This window comes from Sander lucioperca, chromosome 9 (genome assembly GCF_008315115.2).
Source record: "Sander lucioperca isolate FBNREF2018 chromosome 9, SLUC_FBN_1.2, whole genome shotgun sequence".
NCBI classification, from domain to species: Eukaryota; Metazoa; Chordata; class Actinopteri; order Perciformes; family Percidae; genus Sander; species Sander lucioperca.
Genome location: NC_050181.1, coordinates 39612054 through 39627675, shown reverse-complemented (window position 1 = coordinate 39627675; position 15622 = coordinate 39612054). Strand labels below are relative to the sequence as shown.

The window sequence follows — 15622 nt, the reverse complement described above, 5'->3', positions numbered from 1 at the left end:
TTAGACAGCAGGTGTCATTAGGAGTAACCGTAATGTAAAATTGTGTATCGTCTGCGTAACAATGATCAAAAGGCTCAGAAATAGAGCCAAGGGGAAGCATATACGAGGAAAATAAATGAGGACTTAATATTGAACCTTGGGGGATTCCACATTTAAAGGGTTGAAGAGCAATTTCCTATTGTGACAGAAAAGGTTCTGTCTTTCAGATAGGAGGCAAGCCACTGTAGCATTGGGCCCTGCAAACATATAGGTCTGGACATGAAAGAACTGATGACTCTGTCTCTATAGGGTTGCAGTTTTGGACCGAGTCACAGACTTCCTGTTGTTTCTGGGCAAAGTGCTGATAGCAGGAGGAGTTGGTAAGTGACAACTCTTCTCCTGCCATGTTCTGTGTTTCACATCAGTGTTTCACCTGCAGATCATTTCAAAATATAATCAAATATAATTATATGTTCCGGAGAATATATATATGTGTGTCTGTCTGTGTTCTGTTTGTGTGTGTGTGTGTGTGTGTGTGTGTGTGCGTGCGTGCGTGCGTGCGTGTGTGTTTTTCAGGTGTGGTTGCATTCTTCTTCTTTACTAGGAAGATCCCTGTTATCCAGGAGGAGGAGCCCAACCTCAACTACTACTGGGTCCCCCTGCTGGTCAGATTCTCACACACACGCACGCACACACACACACACACACACACACACACACACACACACACGCCAGTAATCTGCAGGAATATAAATGATATACGAACAAGCAATGACCTGGACATGGAAATACAGAAAAAATAAATATATAAAGTGCATTGTTAAGTAGGGCTGAATGATTAATTGCATTTGCGATAATATCGCGATATGTTAAAACGCGATTTCCTAATCGCAAAGGCTGCGATTTGGTCATATGACTCACGAGAGCAAATCAGTCTGCACTCCGCAGAGAAAGCATCAACTAGCACGCTAACGCTACACTGTACCTTGAGCTGATTTCTGTCATTCAAACAACTCTGAGTTGTAGTTTAAAACTTTTACAGCCATTTTAATAAAATGAAGGGTTTTATTCTGGTTCGAGTCCATACGTGCAGTTAATGGATACAGACACGCAGAACTGAAGGCTCGGTTGGCAACTAGCTCTGATTAGCTGTTAGCTCCGGTTAGCAGTTAGCTCCGTTATAAAGATATGGAGTGGAGGAGCTGCCACTGAGAGGGGTAACAACCAGACTCTGATAAATGGCGTTCGGGGAGCTTTCACAGCAGCGTGGCCGCGGCTAACCGGAGCTAACAGCTAATCAGTTTCAACGGTTTTATTAGTACAGTTAATCCCACGGCAAGAACACCAGCAACTAGCTAACGTAACGATAGCCTCTCTGAACAAGTGCACACGGCAGCACTTAACTTCACGAGGGGGAGGGGCTGGAGGCAGCTCCTCTCTGTGCACTGTAAAAAATTACACTGTTGTGTGTGTGTGTGTGTGTGTGTGTGTATACTATATTTTTACTTTTTTAACTGTCTAGTGTGTAATTGTGTGTTGTTCATACTATAAAATGATTTATTGTTTGTCTTTGTTGAATAATACAGAAGACAAAGCTTAAAAAAAATAATCGAATCGCAATCGCAATATTTGGGAAAAAAATCGTTCAGCCCTATTGTTAAGACATTCCAGTTTTAGTTTTTCGAAGAATGTTATAAGCCAACAACACTAAGAATTGGAAATGATGATATGTTATTATTCTGTGTTATTGTCCCTGTCAGACGGTGGTGATGGGTGCCTACCTGATCGCTCATGGTTTCTTCAGCGTCTATGCCATCTGTGTTGACACGCTCTTCCTCTGCTTCTGTAAGTGAACACCATCATTACTGTTTTTAGACAGAAATAAAGTAGTGCAGGTACAGTGATTCAGAATGGGATGCTCTGCACTGAAACAGGTTCAGGCTCCTATGGTCAGGCATTATTTTAACATAGTTATTTGTTTTTACCTTAAAATACTTGAGATGTATAATGCCTTCACAACAGGACCACAAGGTTTGTAGTGTTCATTTAGTGAGAATGACAGTTGTATTTGTTAACAGTGCAGTAATATCCATACTGACACACACAAGCAACTGTATGTCATGTATGGTCTTGCATTAGCTCTATCTCCAGCGCTGTGGAGTGAGGTCTGGGTTGTTCATTAAACCAATCACAATCGTCTGCTAAAAGGTCTTGGGAAGGAACTTGTTTTGGTGGAACATTTGCACCCCGCAAAAGAAAACGCCACATACAATATTAAATGAAGTTAACTGTTGACACATAGCTTTAAACAATCAATACCAGATACGAGCCCGTCTTCTCACAGATCAGATCACAGAGCCTTACACACATACTGCCGGCTGCTGGGATTACCCGAGCCGTATTGATGCAGCGCCTGGTGTAGATATCCTTCAGGCAGGCTCTGCCCAGCCAACCTCTCTCTGCAGGGGACGGACCATTCCGTTCACTGCTGTTCCCCTACAACATTACTATTACTCGAATAATAATCATATACTGATGCACTGTGATGGGTTTAAATGGGTTCACTCTCTCATCCAACGGCATGTATTAAAATGCCTTTTTTTCACCAAATATTACCAATCTACATGTTCAGTTATACTTTGGTTAAATGTTTCCACCAGGTAGAACAGAATTGTAATCTTTTGAGTGAACCCTGTGCTCTTTGCATGCATGTGTCTATCTACCAACACTAACTAACCCTTTTTGTCTCTATTTCATTTTAAATCACCCTGCTATCTACTTCCCATCCATACATCTTCATTGACCTTTGTCCTCAAACTTTAACTCCGTTGACTTCCTCCACCTCCATCAAACCCATCCATCCACCCGTTTATCCATGCTGTTTCTGCCATGCTTCCATCCCATCCATGTATCGGTCCAACAAGGTGATGACTTGGAGAGGCATGATGGGAGTTCAGAAAAACCTTTCCTCATGTCCCCAGAGCTGCACAGAATTTTGGGGAAATCCAGTCAGTCGCGTTGATATGCGATCCTCCTGTCCCGTCCCTGAGCAGCCAGTGTGCTGAGTGGACCATGCTCTCTGTAACACTGCACAGGGCTGACAGGTCTGGCTGCTAGGCAACATGAGGAGCAGCAGGAGCAGCATGCCTCATGATAACCACTCAGCAACAGTGACAGCACATGTCAGACATGTATGGAACCAATAGGAAGGTCAGAATCAAAGACTTCTCAAAGTTCCCTTCCAGTGAGGCCGCTGCGGTGTTTAGTGCTGCCGTCATTGGTCTAAAGTCACGTTTAAGCCCTGAAATGAGTAAGTGAGAAGAACCTTGTTTTGTATTAAGATTCAGTTCATGTGTTTGAAAAAGCCTCCTTTGAACTTGTAATTGTACCTTTTAATGTGTTGTGTGTTTTGGATGAATGTTTGAAAAAATGTTTGGCAAAAAACTGAAAATGTATGAAAATCAGTTTGTACCAAAAGCTCCACCTCAAGTTTCACATCATGTATACACCCTGTTCCTTTTATAAGATGGATTGATTTTGTATTGGGTCTTTGGTTTTTTTTATTTGTAAAGCTGATTCAAGTAAAATACAATAAAAACAATATTAAACATGTCTTTTTCTTCAGCACCAATGTCAAACTGAAAGGTAAACTAAAATAAGTGACGATAAAAATCATTTGTAGTTCCAGAATTTAGTGGTGATGATTTGTTCTAATGTTTTTTTTCTGTTCTCCATGATTATATTATGTTGGATTGCATCTTGCAACATGTAAAAAAAAACATCATCAGGAGCAGTTTGGTGTCAGGAAACAAACTACGCAGCTTGAAAGATAGGCGTTGGACTTAGCGGTTAATGCCTTGCGCTGCTAGTGTTAAAGCAATCCTTTTTTCTTCCAAAATGTTTAGAATGATATTTGTACAAATCATTTCTTCTTTCAGCCAAGGGTCCAACTTTGATAGTACTACCGTTGTATATATTCCAGCTAATACTGTAGCTTCTTCAGGTACAGTAATGCAGACACTTTCAGCAGTGCATTGCATTTGATTTTTCAGGCAATTCATTTCACATTTCTGCATTTTCAGCAATGCTTGTGATTCATTTCAGCATCCACACGCAACTCCTGCAGGAAATGCATTTTCTATTTATTCTTTGGCATCAAACTACACACGACAAAAATCGAATGAAAATCAAAGCTCATTAAGCAGATGGGGCCTATAATGTTTTGGTATAAAAAATGTATAGTATAATAGAAGTCTATGAGAAGAATTTCTCAGTTCATACCTTATTAAACTCTGAAAGCCTGCTGCTCTAACATACATGCAGCTGGAATCCATTCGCACTTTACAACACTCACAAGACTTTGACTTTCTATATTGAAATCTGTAGGTTCTTATTACTATGTATTGGTATTGAATGTGAATAAGATGATTATGTATCCAATTTCAGGGGAACCATGACAATACAAACCCATTTTATAATAATTATTGAATTGAATTTATACCTTTATTAACCCCGCAAGGGAAATTACAATGTTTTCACTCCGTTGTTAGAATACACATTACACACAGGCCTGAAATACACACACGTGCTCAGTACCTATACATGCACTAATGGAGAGATGTCAGAGCACAGCAAGAGCACCTTGGCAGTGCCCAGGAGGTGAAGTGGCACTTCTCCAGCTACCAGTCCACCACCATACTTTGGTCCATATGGGGACTTGAACCAGCGAACCAGTTCCCAAACCAACTCCATACAGACTGAGCTACTGCTACCCGAATCTAATCGATTTACAAAGTCAGGCAGAACTATGCATGCATTAAACAAGAGCACTTCTTTTTTGTTGGAATGGAATCATGGTTTATGCTCAATAAATAAATAAAAAAATACTGTTACACAGTCAATACTGAGCCATATTGTAACGCTACCTGTTGTTAGCTGTTAATGAGACACAATGTACCAGTTGATCCTGAGATGTGTATCAAGTGTTCTGCTTGCATCAGTGCATTTTGGATTAGAGATCAGCTGTTGTGCCGAGCTGCACGTCACTATAAACAGAACTGTGTGAAAGCATCAGCTGGGTATCACCTACTCAATCTGCAGTAAGTCAGGGCTCACCATCAGCATGGAAACTCATTGGTGTAAAGTCTTCAACATACACACTCATATTAGCTCTACAGTTAGATAATTTTTCTGGCTTTCTCCTTCCTTCTACGTTTTCTTAAGCCAAACTAACTCAACTATTTAAACTGTCATTCCAACATTCAGCCAGTAGGTGTCACTTTGTGGCTGCAGTAAGTAGGACTTGGCCTTCTGTTTGGAATCATGAACACCACTCGCTGCTGAGAGAAATCTTCAACTACTTCTGCTCCGAGTGTTGATGGAACCCCTGCTACTGCTACAGTACTAGAACCATAACCTGAACATAGACTGCATATTATATGATACTATGAAGATGTTTCTTCCTGTGAAATGCATTGTGCTCCACTGTGTAGAATGGGTTTTTCAGATCCATACTGCACATGTACGTGCTGTTGATTAATTGATTGATTTTATTTGACCCTTTCGTTATAAAATACGATACAGCTCTGCACCATACATAAAAAAACAAAAAAAAACAAAGTCAGGATAACACAATAAAGCCCTGGGGCTTATTTCCATTGTGGTCCCTTGGAGGTGCGTTCATGTTAAATGATGGTGTCTGCTGTGAATCAACGTGGATCTGAAACTGGGTTTTGCTATCGACTCCACTGAAGTGAAAGAATTTCCAATTTTGTTGCAGTTTTTACCAACTGCCTTAAATTTAATTCCCAACCAAACCAAATAATCCTGTTTTTATGGTAGCCCACATGTAATTTGTTTTTATCTTGTTATTTTTTCTGATGTCATGCTTGATTTAGAGCACATATAAAGAAGTTTGCAGTATGAAATGCAGTAGTAATATTGCTAGTTGTACTATGAGAAACAGCAGTAACAGCTCTAATGGCTGCTAGTTGATAGGTAGCCTACCGGCTGCATGGACCAATCAGAGGCGAGGATTCAGATTGTGGACTGTGCAGTCAGGATGGAGAGAGAGGGAGAAAGAAAGAGAGGAAGGGAGGCCCAGGACAGACAAACAACTGAGACAGAGAGCAGCGTGTTGGACGGATCAATAGGGCTCGGGGTCCAGCCAATCAGAGCCCACCGAGGTTGGGACCATGCCTGTGAGACGGGGCCATGTGGCGCCCCAGAACACTTTCCTGGATACCATCATCCGCAAGTTCGAAGGACAGAGTAAGTACAAGGGTCTGTCATATAAGTGTTTGACTTCACCACTAACAGCAGGAGACATTTTAAATATAACTGCATTATTACATTCTATACATCTGGGATGAACTGAGGAGCAGTGGTGGAATGTAGGACATTTACTCGAGTATTGTACAAATGTAAGGTATTTGTACTTTACTTGAGTCTTTTCGTTTCCTGCCACTTACTCTACTTCTACTCCACTTCATTTCAGAGAGAAATATTGTACTTTTTACTCCGCTACATTCATCTTGACAGCTTTAGTTACTAGTTACTTTACACGTTAAGATTTCTGCACACAAAACACATGTAGTTTATAACATCTAATGTTTTATTCTAAAGTAAACTAGCCAACAATATAACGGCCTACAAGTCCAGCTGAGATGATTAGACCAGGGGTCTTCAACGTTTTTTAAGCCAAGGACCCCTTAACTGAATGAGAGATGGAGCAGGGACCCCCTACTACATACACTGTATAAAATCAAGTTGCATATTAAATTGGGCCAACAATAACCTGTAGGGCGGCTTAAAGTCTTTACGCATATCTTTTTTTTGCATAGAATACTAAACTATTCAAATAGCCTAATAATTGTTGGCATGATTTTATAAATCATGTTTTAATGTTAAACATACATGTGACACAGTGAATTGTTAAGGATTAACTATCTATACATGGCCTTACTGACTACCTTACCTATAGGCCAGTTAGCAGTGGGGATTTATATTTGCTAATATGTTGGATTTATGTTAAGACTTTTTAATTTTTGAAAAATCTTTCAAAAATTAACAAGAATTTGGAAGCCCCCCTGCACTGACTCTGAGGACCCCGTAGGGGTCCCGGACCCCCTGTTGAAAATCACTGGATTAGACCATTAAACACACAACTGTTTCGATCCTTTTCACTTTCTACAATAGGAGGATGTTTCTGCAATGAATACTTTTACTTTTATTATTTAAGTAAGTTTACCTGATAATACTTACATACTTTTACTTGAGTAACAATTTCAATGCAGGACTTTAACTTATAATAAAGTATCTTTACAGTGTGGTATGAATACTTTTTCCACCACTGCTGAGGAGAAACAAGATGTATTGTGTTATGGGACCAATTAACTGTTTAAATACATTTACAAACAGATGAATAATCAGTAAATAATAATTAGTAAAATGCTATTATGGCAGAGAATTCAGAAATAAAAATGGCCAATAAAATCATTTAGTATAGCCTGCACTGTATTTCCTAAACATGTCTACTTGTTTTTTTTGTTATTTTATTTTTATTTATTTTTTTACAAATGACTGTACAACTCCTCTATGCAGGAATCTTCACTTTTCTTAACATTTTCTCATCACTTGTAAAGCCATGTTGAGTGTGAGCAGCCTGGTTATGTTGCTACAGGTTACTGTCTGTATCCATTATACACACCCTTTAAAGCAATTGAAATGAAAATGAAGGTTATAATGTCATGTGTGTACAGCATTTAAAAAAGGAAGGAAGAAAAGAGTAGTATTAATTAAAAGATATGTAACCTCACTGTCCCTGTGAGGTTCATCAGTGTGACAGATGAAGCAGCCTGCTATGACTGGGACCTAGTGCATGTTCTATCTACTATCAATACTAGTGCTGTCAAACGATTAAAATATGTAATCGCGATTAATCGCATTAACGTCATAGTTAACTCGCAATTAATCGCACATTTTATCTATTCTAAATCCTTGATTTCTTTTTGGCCCATTATTTTTTCTCATCTTAATGCTCTTATCAACATGAAAAAGTGGATCGGCTTGCTTTGTGCAAATGTTTTTTGAAGTTTGTTCTTAGTTGTGGTATCCATGTGCTTCTGTCTGAAGCATAGCCTGTTAATATTAATATACAGTCTATGGTCTGAAGTCATCCATTGTCGCCTGGCTTTGACGAGGGGGGCGGAGAATTGGCATCAGCTGTGTGCTTGGCCATCAAGTGGTATTTCAGACTGGACGTGCTGCGATGATAGCTCAGTTCACAACGACAAAACACACAGATCACTTTGGTCTTGTCAATGGAACCATTTGGCACCTTTTTAAAAGTAAACTATTCAGAATCTTATTGGCATCCATTTCGGCGTCTCACGCTCGCCATCCACTCAAAACGTAACGTTAGCCTACTACTCTTTGGCCGGCTCGCAAGCCCAAACAAGTGTGTGCGGCGTGCCTGTTGTTTTGTTTCTGGTCTAGCTAGATCCGGTGTGGTGTTGTAGTTTTTCTAACGTTACTAGTTGTTGCAACAGCATGTGAAAAAAAACTACAAAGTTTGCTAGGCCAAAAAGAACGTTAATCTCGCGATAAAAAAATTGACGCCGTTAAAATGGGTTTGCGTTAACGCCGTTAATAACGCGTTTGACTGACAGCACTAATCAATACATTTATTTGCCACATGAAATCAATGGTTTACAGAGGGGGGGGTTGTTGTCATCATCGATGTGTTTTTAAGCATAAACGTTTAGAGAGTTATCCTGTATGTTCTACAGAGACCAGAATATACTTTTATAAGGGTTTCATGATAGGGGTCTGAGTATTACACTGGATGATAAGGAGTGGGACAGAATATGTAGGGATATTAAAACTATGTCACACAATGTGAGGGTGCGCCTCATTCAGTTCAAGATTATGCATCGCTTCTGTTGGACTCCCTCCAGATTGTTAAAACTTGGTCTGAAAGACACTCCAAGTGTTGGCAATGTAAGACAGAGGACGGTCAATTACTTCATGTCCTAAGGTCCTTTGATAAGGTTCAGGGATTTTGAACCGGGATACATGATAACCTCTGTCAGATTGCAGGGACCCAGGTTCCATTCAGTCCAAGATTATTTGTTCTGGGAGATGGGTCAATCCTAAGCGGGATGGATAAGCACATCAAATGCTGGGTCCAGACTAGCTTAATGATAGCCAGACAGATTATTTTAAGAGGATGGAAGAATGAAGGGGCGCCATCAATCCAGGAGCGGGCTGTGAATGGCTAGGGTGGCAGCGTTTGCCAGATTGGATGTCTATACTAGAAAATGGGGAAAGTACTCATGGTTTCTGGAGGGCTCCTAAGAAGCTTTTTGCTGGGGAGAGACGTGTATGATGGGCTAATGGTGTTTTGTTATTTATACATATGTTATTTGGTTTATGGTTTATTGTCAATTGTGTTACCATTTGTGAATGGTCTGGAATATTGTAGTTACTGTGTCATCTTTTCTTGATTTTTGTCTGGGTGGGTGGTGATGATGAAGGGGGGGGAGGTATGTTCATATTGCAAATTGTATGTTTTGTATATTGTTAAAAAAAATTAAAAATTGTTAATCACAAAAAAGAAGGGTTCCATGAGGAAAACTCTTGATCTGACGTCCTGGCGTTCTACAGCGACATCTAGTGGCCATCAAAGCAGCTCTGTTAGTAATGACACAGGGTAATGGGGATTTCTGTAGAATCATAAGCAAACAGTAGGAGTTAAATACATAACTTAATATCACTACTTTACAGACAGACATCAAACAAAGACTACATACAAGGAAGAACTCTCATCCCCTCTAAAAGGTGTTGTTCACGTTCAAAACTAAACTTTTAAAATAATGTATGTCCCAAGTCCCAGACAATAACTTCTGTGTGTCATGACGGGGAGAGCTCCTCTGTGATTCAATCTGTAGAACTCCTTCCTTACAAACGGTATGGTTGGTTAAGGTTAATACCACTTTCCTCTCCTATTAGAACAAAACACAACACATTACGAAAATGCAACAAATTAAGATCAATCGATGTAAAAGCACCGCCTACTGACCAATCAATACTCGATTGATGACTGCGTCACCGTTCTTAGAAGATCAGGTGGAGCTCGGTGCGCAGAGAGAGAGAGAGAGAGAGGTGCGCTCAGAAAAGTTAAAACATTTAGAGACCGACAACCCCGTTGACATTCCCTGATTGGTATTTTTATGAAAGATAGCCTATAGATTTTCAGCGTATATGGGGAATTACGTACATGCTATTTGTCGGCTTGTTGATCCGTGTGTTGCCAATGCGCTAGAGGTGCAATGATGAATCGATTAATCGATTAGTTGTCAACTATAAAATTAATCGCCAACTATTTTGATAATCTATTAATCGTTTGAGTCATTTTTTTATTAAAAAAAATAAGATTTCTCTGATTCCAGCTTGTTAAATGTGAATATCTTCTAGTTTCTTCTCTCCTTTGTGACAGTAAACTGAATATCTTCGAGTTTTGGACAAAACAAGACATTTGAGGACGTCATCTTAGGCTTTGGGAACCAGTGATCCACATTTTTCACCATGTTTTGACATTTTATAGATCAAACAACTAATCGATTAATTGAGAAAATAATCGACAGATTAATCGACTATAAAAATAATCGTTAGTTGCAGCCCTACAATGCGCACATCGGTTTGAATTATGTTTTTATATTTTTATTTGCTCTCACGATCGCTTACCACTGCCACGGTTGCAATTATAATTATGGTCAGATCTTGTGCCTGACTGATGAGGAAGTGATATTGATAAGCGTTGTGATTAACGCATCAGCTATTTTTTGCCAGGTTTCCTTCCTGTTTTAGGAAGCAGCGACTGTATTGCGTTTTGCCTGTAGAACCGTGTTTGTATTCTTCATATTATGTAGAATTATAGTTCGCTCTTCTTATGTAAAATATGCGGCTCTGGTAGATGTTTGCAATTGGTCATGCTGTGCAAACACCGCCTCTTTTATGTGAACGCGGCGCGCCGCTGGATGGGAAAACCCTGGGTTGATTGAACTAGATGTTAACCACCGTCGTGACACAGCTTATGCGAGACGCGGTTGTTAGGGTTAGTGAAGCCAGGTAACTGAAAGAAATCCAGGGCATGTTGATCTTGATTCGTAGTACAGGCCTCAGGTCTCGAAAACGCAACACATTACGAAAACACAATACTTGAAGAAAAAATAATCAAAACACAACACATTAAGAAAACACAACACGTTTAGAAAACACAACTTATTTAGAAAACACAAATTATGAAACCAAAACACATGAAAACGCAACTTATTAAGAAAACACAACAGGTCTAGAAACGCAACACATACGAAAACACAACACTTGAAGAAAACACAACACGTTTAGAAAACAACATTAAGAAAAACACAACACGTTTAGAAAACACAACACATTATGAAAAATACAACACATTAAGAAAACAACATTAAGAAAACACAAACAGGTTTAGAAAACACAAATATGAAACACAACACATTACGAAAGCACAACGCACTAAGAAAACACAACACATTAAGAAAAACACACCTAGAAAACACAACACATTCAAATAAAATCTTTCCCTTCCCTAATCCTCCTTTCTTCTCTATTCGTTCCTCCAAGATCGAAAGTTTATCATTGCCAATGCACAGGTGGAGAACTGTGCCATCATTTTCTGTAATGACGCTTTCTGTGGGATGTGTGGTACACCAGAGCTGAGATCATGCAGAAGCCCTGCACCTGCAGCTTCCTGTATGGACCTCACACCAAGAGAACAGCGATGGCCCAGATGGCTAAAGCTCTGCTGGGAGCAGAGGAGAGGAAGGTGGAGATTTCTCTCTACGCTAAAGATGGTATGATCCTGTCAACTCTGATTTCATAGATTCAGTCCTCACATGTAGAGATTGTCCAACTTATCTTCAGACCAGGGGGTCTCACAAAAACGGGTCTGAAAATGTGTGTGTGCCACTTCCCACGCAAAGGTTGTGATTTATAAAACACAAACTGAAGTCACTCTTATATTTTCAAGTATTGATGTCTCATGCACATTTCTTCACTCCATATCATCCACATTGTCATGAAGATTAAATCCAGGAGGAATACAGGATAGCATCAAATACCCTACCATTAGATAACTGCAGAACACAGTGTAAATATTATATATCTGTTTAATACTGTGCATATATCATCAAATGTCAAATTCTGGAATACAGCCGTTAAGCTCTCGCGCAATCATTACACTTAATGTCCTTGTTATCAGTCCGAACTTTAATACTGTTCGTGACAAAACCTACATGAAGAAAAAGTGTGTTTGCCTATAAGACTTTCGTCTTCAAATTGTATCGAAATCGACCGAAATAAGTCACAATCTCAAATTTCGAATTAAAAATATGGAATCGTCGATGCTGCCACGCCCCCATGTCACGTCCGGTCAGCTTACCATGCGGAAAAAAAACACACGTGTTGAAGTGCTGCGAGTCAACCTCCTCTAATTTAGCTACAGCCAGTCAAAAGTTAGCATGGCAACTGCAGATGTACCAGACCCATCAACAGAACTGAACCCCCTCCTCTTTCACTGAAGTCACGGTGTGGAAGTATTTTGGATTTCCAGTGAGTTATGTTGACAATGTTTCCGTTGTCGACAAAAAAGCCACAGTTTGCAAGCTCTGCTATGTGCGTGTACCATATTCTGGGTGTTTACCATTGCACATAGCTAGCAGCTAGCAGAGTTTCCTCTGCTAAAAGCTTAATCCCAACAAAACCGCATGGTTGATTTCAGCCTGCATGAACGTTTTGTAGCCTAAACAGAGCAGCTTATATTGGTTATATTAGAGAGAGCAACAAGTTAGCGGACTGCCGAGTCGCCCTCTCTGCTCTCTGAATGCTCAGCTGCTGTGCTGCCGCTGCAAAGCGACGTCTGCTTTTTTTATTAACTTATTGATAAAAAGTCAAGTTTCCAATGACAGAAGATATGTTATGTACATTATGTTGTTAATCAATGTTTTAAAATTGACAATGTAGTGTGGTACATGCGAACAAAGGTCAGATATTATATTGCATAAAAGTCTAGTCTAAAATGGCATAGCACCTGTGCTTTAAAAAAAATGAATTTAAAAATCGAGAATTGAATCGAACCGTGACCTTAGAATGATAATGTAATCGAATTGAGGATTTTGAGAATCGTGACACCCATATAAACATATAAATACTGTGGTGACCCCCGTGCGTAATGCTGCATGATGGCACTGCAGGAGTACTACGCCAATGGAAGAATCAGGAGAGAAAGAGGTTTCAGGGACCATGACGATGACCATGACCATTAAATTCCCTAAAGCTGTGCTCTTGGGTACTGAATTGGGTCCAGTAGAGAGGGCAATGCACCGGAACCGTGCCATTCCGGTCCAAATACAGGTCCTCGCCACTCTGGGGGCAACCAGCTTTTTCTAGTAGGGAAATGGCAGACAGCTAAGGTGTTTATATAAATATTATATATAATCTTCACTCATCGCTAAGGCTTGTTGGGATATAATATATAGTTCTCTTAAATCTTATATATACGTCTAGTATATCGAAGCTGTCCCAGAGTGCCGTAATGCCTGCTGTTTTGGATGGTATTATTATATAGGGAGTCTATAGATCAGGTTTTCCTACAATGTGGGAGAGCAGGCCGAAATTATAATTCAATTGCAGCAATTCCCTAGCGTCTGAGAAGTTTTTTGCTTTTTCCCGCCAGTCGTCATGATTCGGCGGTAAAGAACAGGCCATTAACATACTGATCAGCATTCATTAGGTGCTTGCATTGACTATTTATGGTTAAAAATGGGCGTGTACAGGGCGGGATAAGAGGCTGATTCACATATGCACATTGTGGGTAATCTGTGATTTATAAAGGCAACATGCTTACAGGTGTGCGTACGCACAGTTTTATTTATCTGAATGTTTTATGGCGTACGCCATTTTTAGCTTTTAGGCGTATGTACAGTTTTAGTAAGGATCCTACGCACAGTTTTATAAATGAGACCCAGATCACTTTAATTATCAGAGTCACACAGCTCCTCTGGAGACACTTTTTCACATATGCAGTAGAACTCGACAACACCTGGAGACATACTTGATTACTTCTCTTAACATACAGTTCTGTCATACCTTAAGAGCGAAGAACTGTTGTTACATCACATTCAATATGGCGGAAAACAAATGGCAAGGCAACCATCAAGGGACATAAGGCTGGAACAACAGTTGTTGTGTTACCCATTTTGTGTTGTTTGTTTTTTAAACATTTGTAATGATTTTCAGTGACATGACAAAATCAAGAGGTAACATTTCGGGAGTCAAAACAGTGTCAAGTACAACTGACAATAAAAAATAAAAAATAAAATGAAATCAGATAAGAATAATAGTAATAGTTAAATAGTAAAAAAATTACACAAAAAAACAAAAACAAAACAAGAACAAATAAACAGAACAAAACAAAAACACAAAAATGGTCACCCACTGCTAAATAAAAGCCCAATATGTTCACTTACACAGAGATAAATAAAAAACATCCCAGCATGCTACAAATTCACACAAGAAAAAACTCACAATAGTAGACAATCAGGGTGGCTACTCTGGAATAGCCGTAAAAATCAATCCCTCAAACGTGCAAAAAAAGGACCCCAAGTTTTATTAAACTTTGCAAGAGAACATGTAGCGAGCACCTAACTTCTCCAACTTCACAAACTGAGGATGTCCTGATCCAAGACGAGTGAGAAGGCGGCGCAGGAGACTTCCACCTCAATAAAATCAAAGTCTAGCCATAAGGAGACAAAGGCTACAAAGTCCGCTTATATTAGGAAGCTGCAAAGTAGGAGGTAAAACCCCCAAACAAAGCGGTACATGCTGTGGATGAAATTGAACCCTGTATAAACAGAAATAGAATTAAATATCTGTGTCCAAAAATTAAGTAGTGAAGGGCAAGACCAAAACATATGGTCATGGGTAGCTGGAGCCTGATGACATCTAATGCACATGGGATCGAGATCATTATAGATTTTGGGAAAGCCTAACTCGAGTGAGATGGGTACGATGTAGAATTTGCACTGGGTCAGACCATGTCTAGCACAAATAGATGAGGAGTGAACCCGACGCAAAATGGCATTCACACAGCTCCTCCGCGATCCCCTCCCTAGATCGTCACTCCCATTGGGTTTATTTTATGCTGCGGGGGAAGCTGCAAAGAATAGATAGAGTGTATAAACGTGGAAATAGCACTCTTAATGGTAGGCAATGGGGTTAAAAAGGAGTCAATTAGAGAGGCTCTGGGAGGACTTGGGAAAATTGGGGCTAAGATTGCGGATTGAAACTACGACTTGAAGATATCTAAAAAAATGCTGGTCTAGGCAAATGGAATTTCTCAGAGAGTTGCTGGAAAAGGATGCAAATGTACCAGGCAATATACAAGTCCCTAAATGCCTTGATGCATAGTCAGACCACAAAGAAAAAGACCCATCAATTAAGGAAGGATGAAAAACAGGGTTAGCTGATAAAGGTGCTAGGAAAGAGAGAGGTCTGTAGACCAAAATAGCGTCGAAATTGCTTCCAAATTTTAAAGTGGATTTAA

At 39.7% G+C, this 15622-nt stretch overlaps 1 long non-coding RNA gene across 1 annotated transcript; it reads left to right on the top strand.

Annotated features, from left to right (window-relative positions):
- The first annotated feature begins 227 nt into the window (after positions 1-227).
- On the top strand, positions 228-3577 carry LOC118495962. The gene is made up of 4 exons (XR_004898423.1): positions 228-359; positions 556-644; positions 1740-1824; positions 2904-3577. It is a non-coding gene; the product is annotated as an uncharacterized LOC118495962 (long non-coding RNA).
- Positions 3578-15622: the final 12045 nt, after the last annotated feature.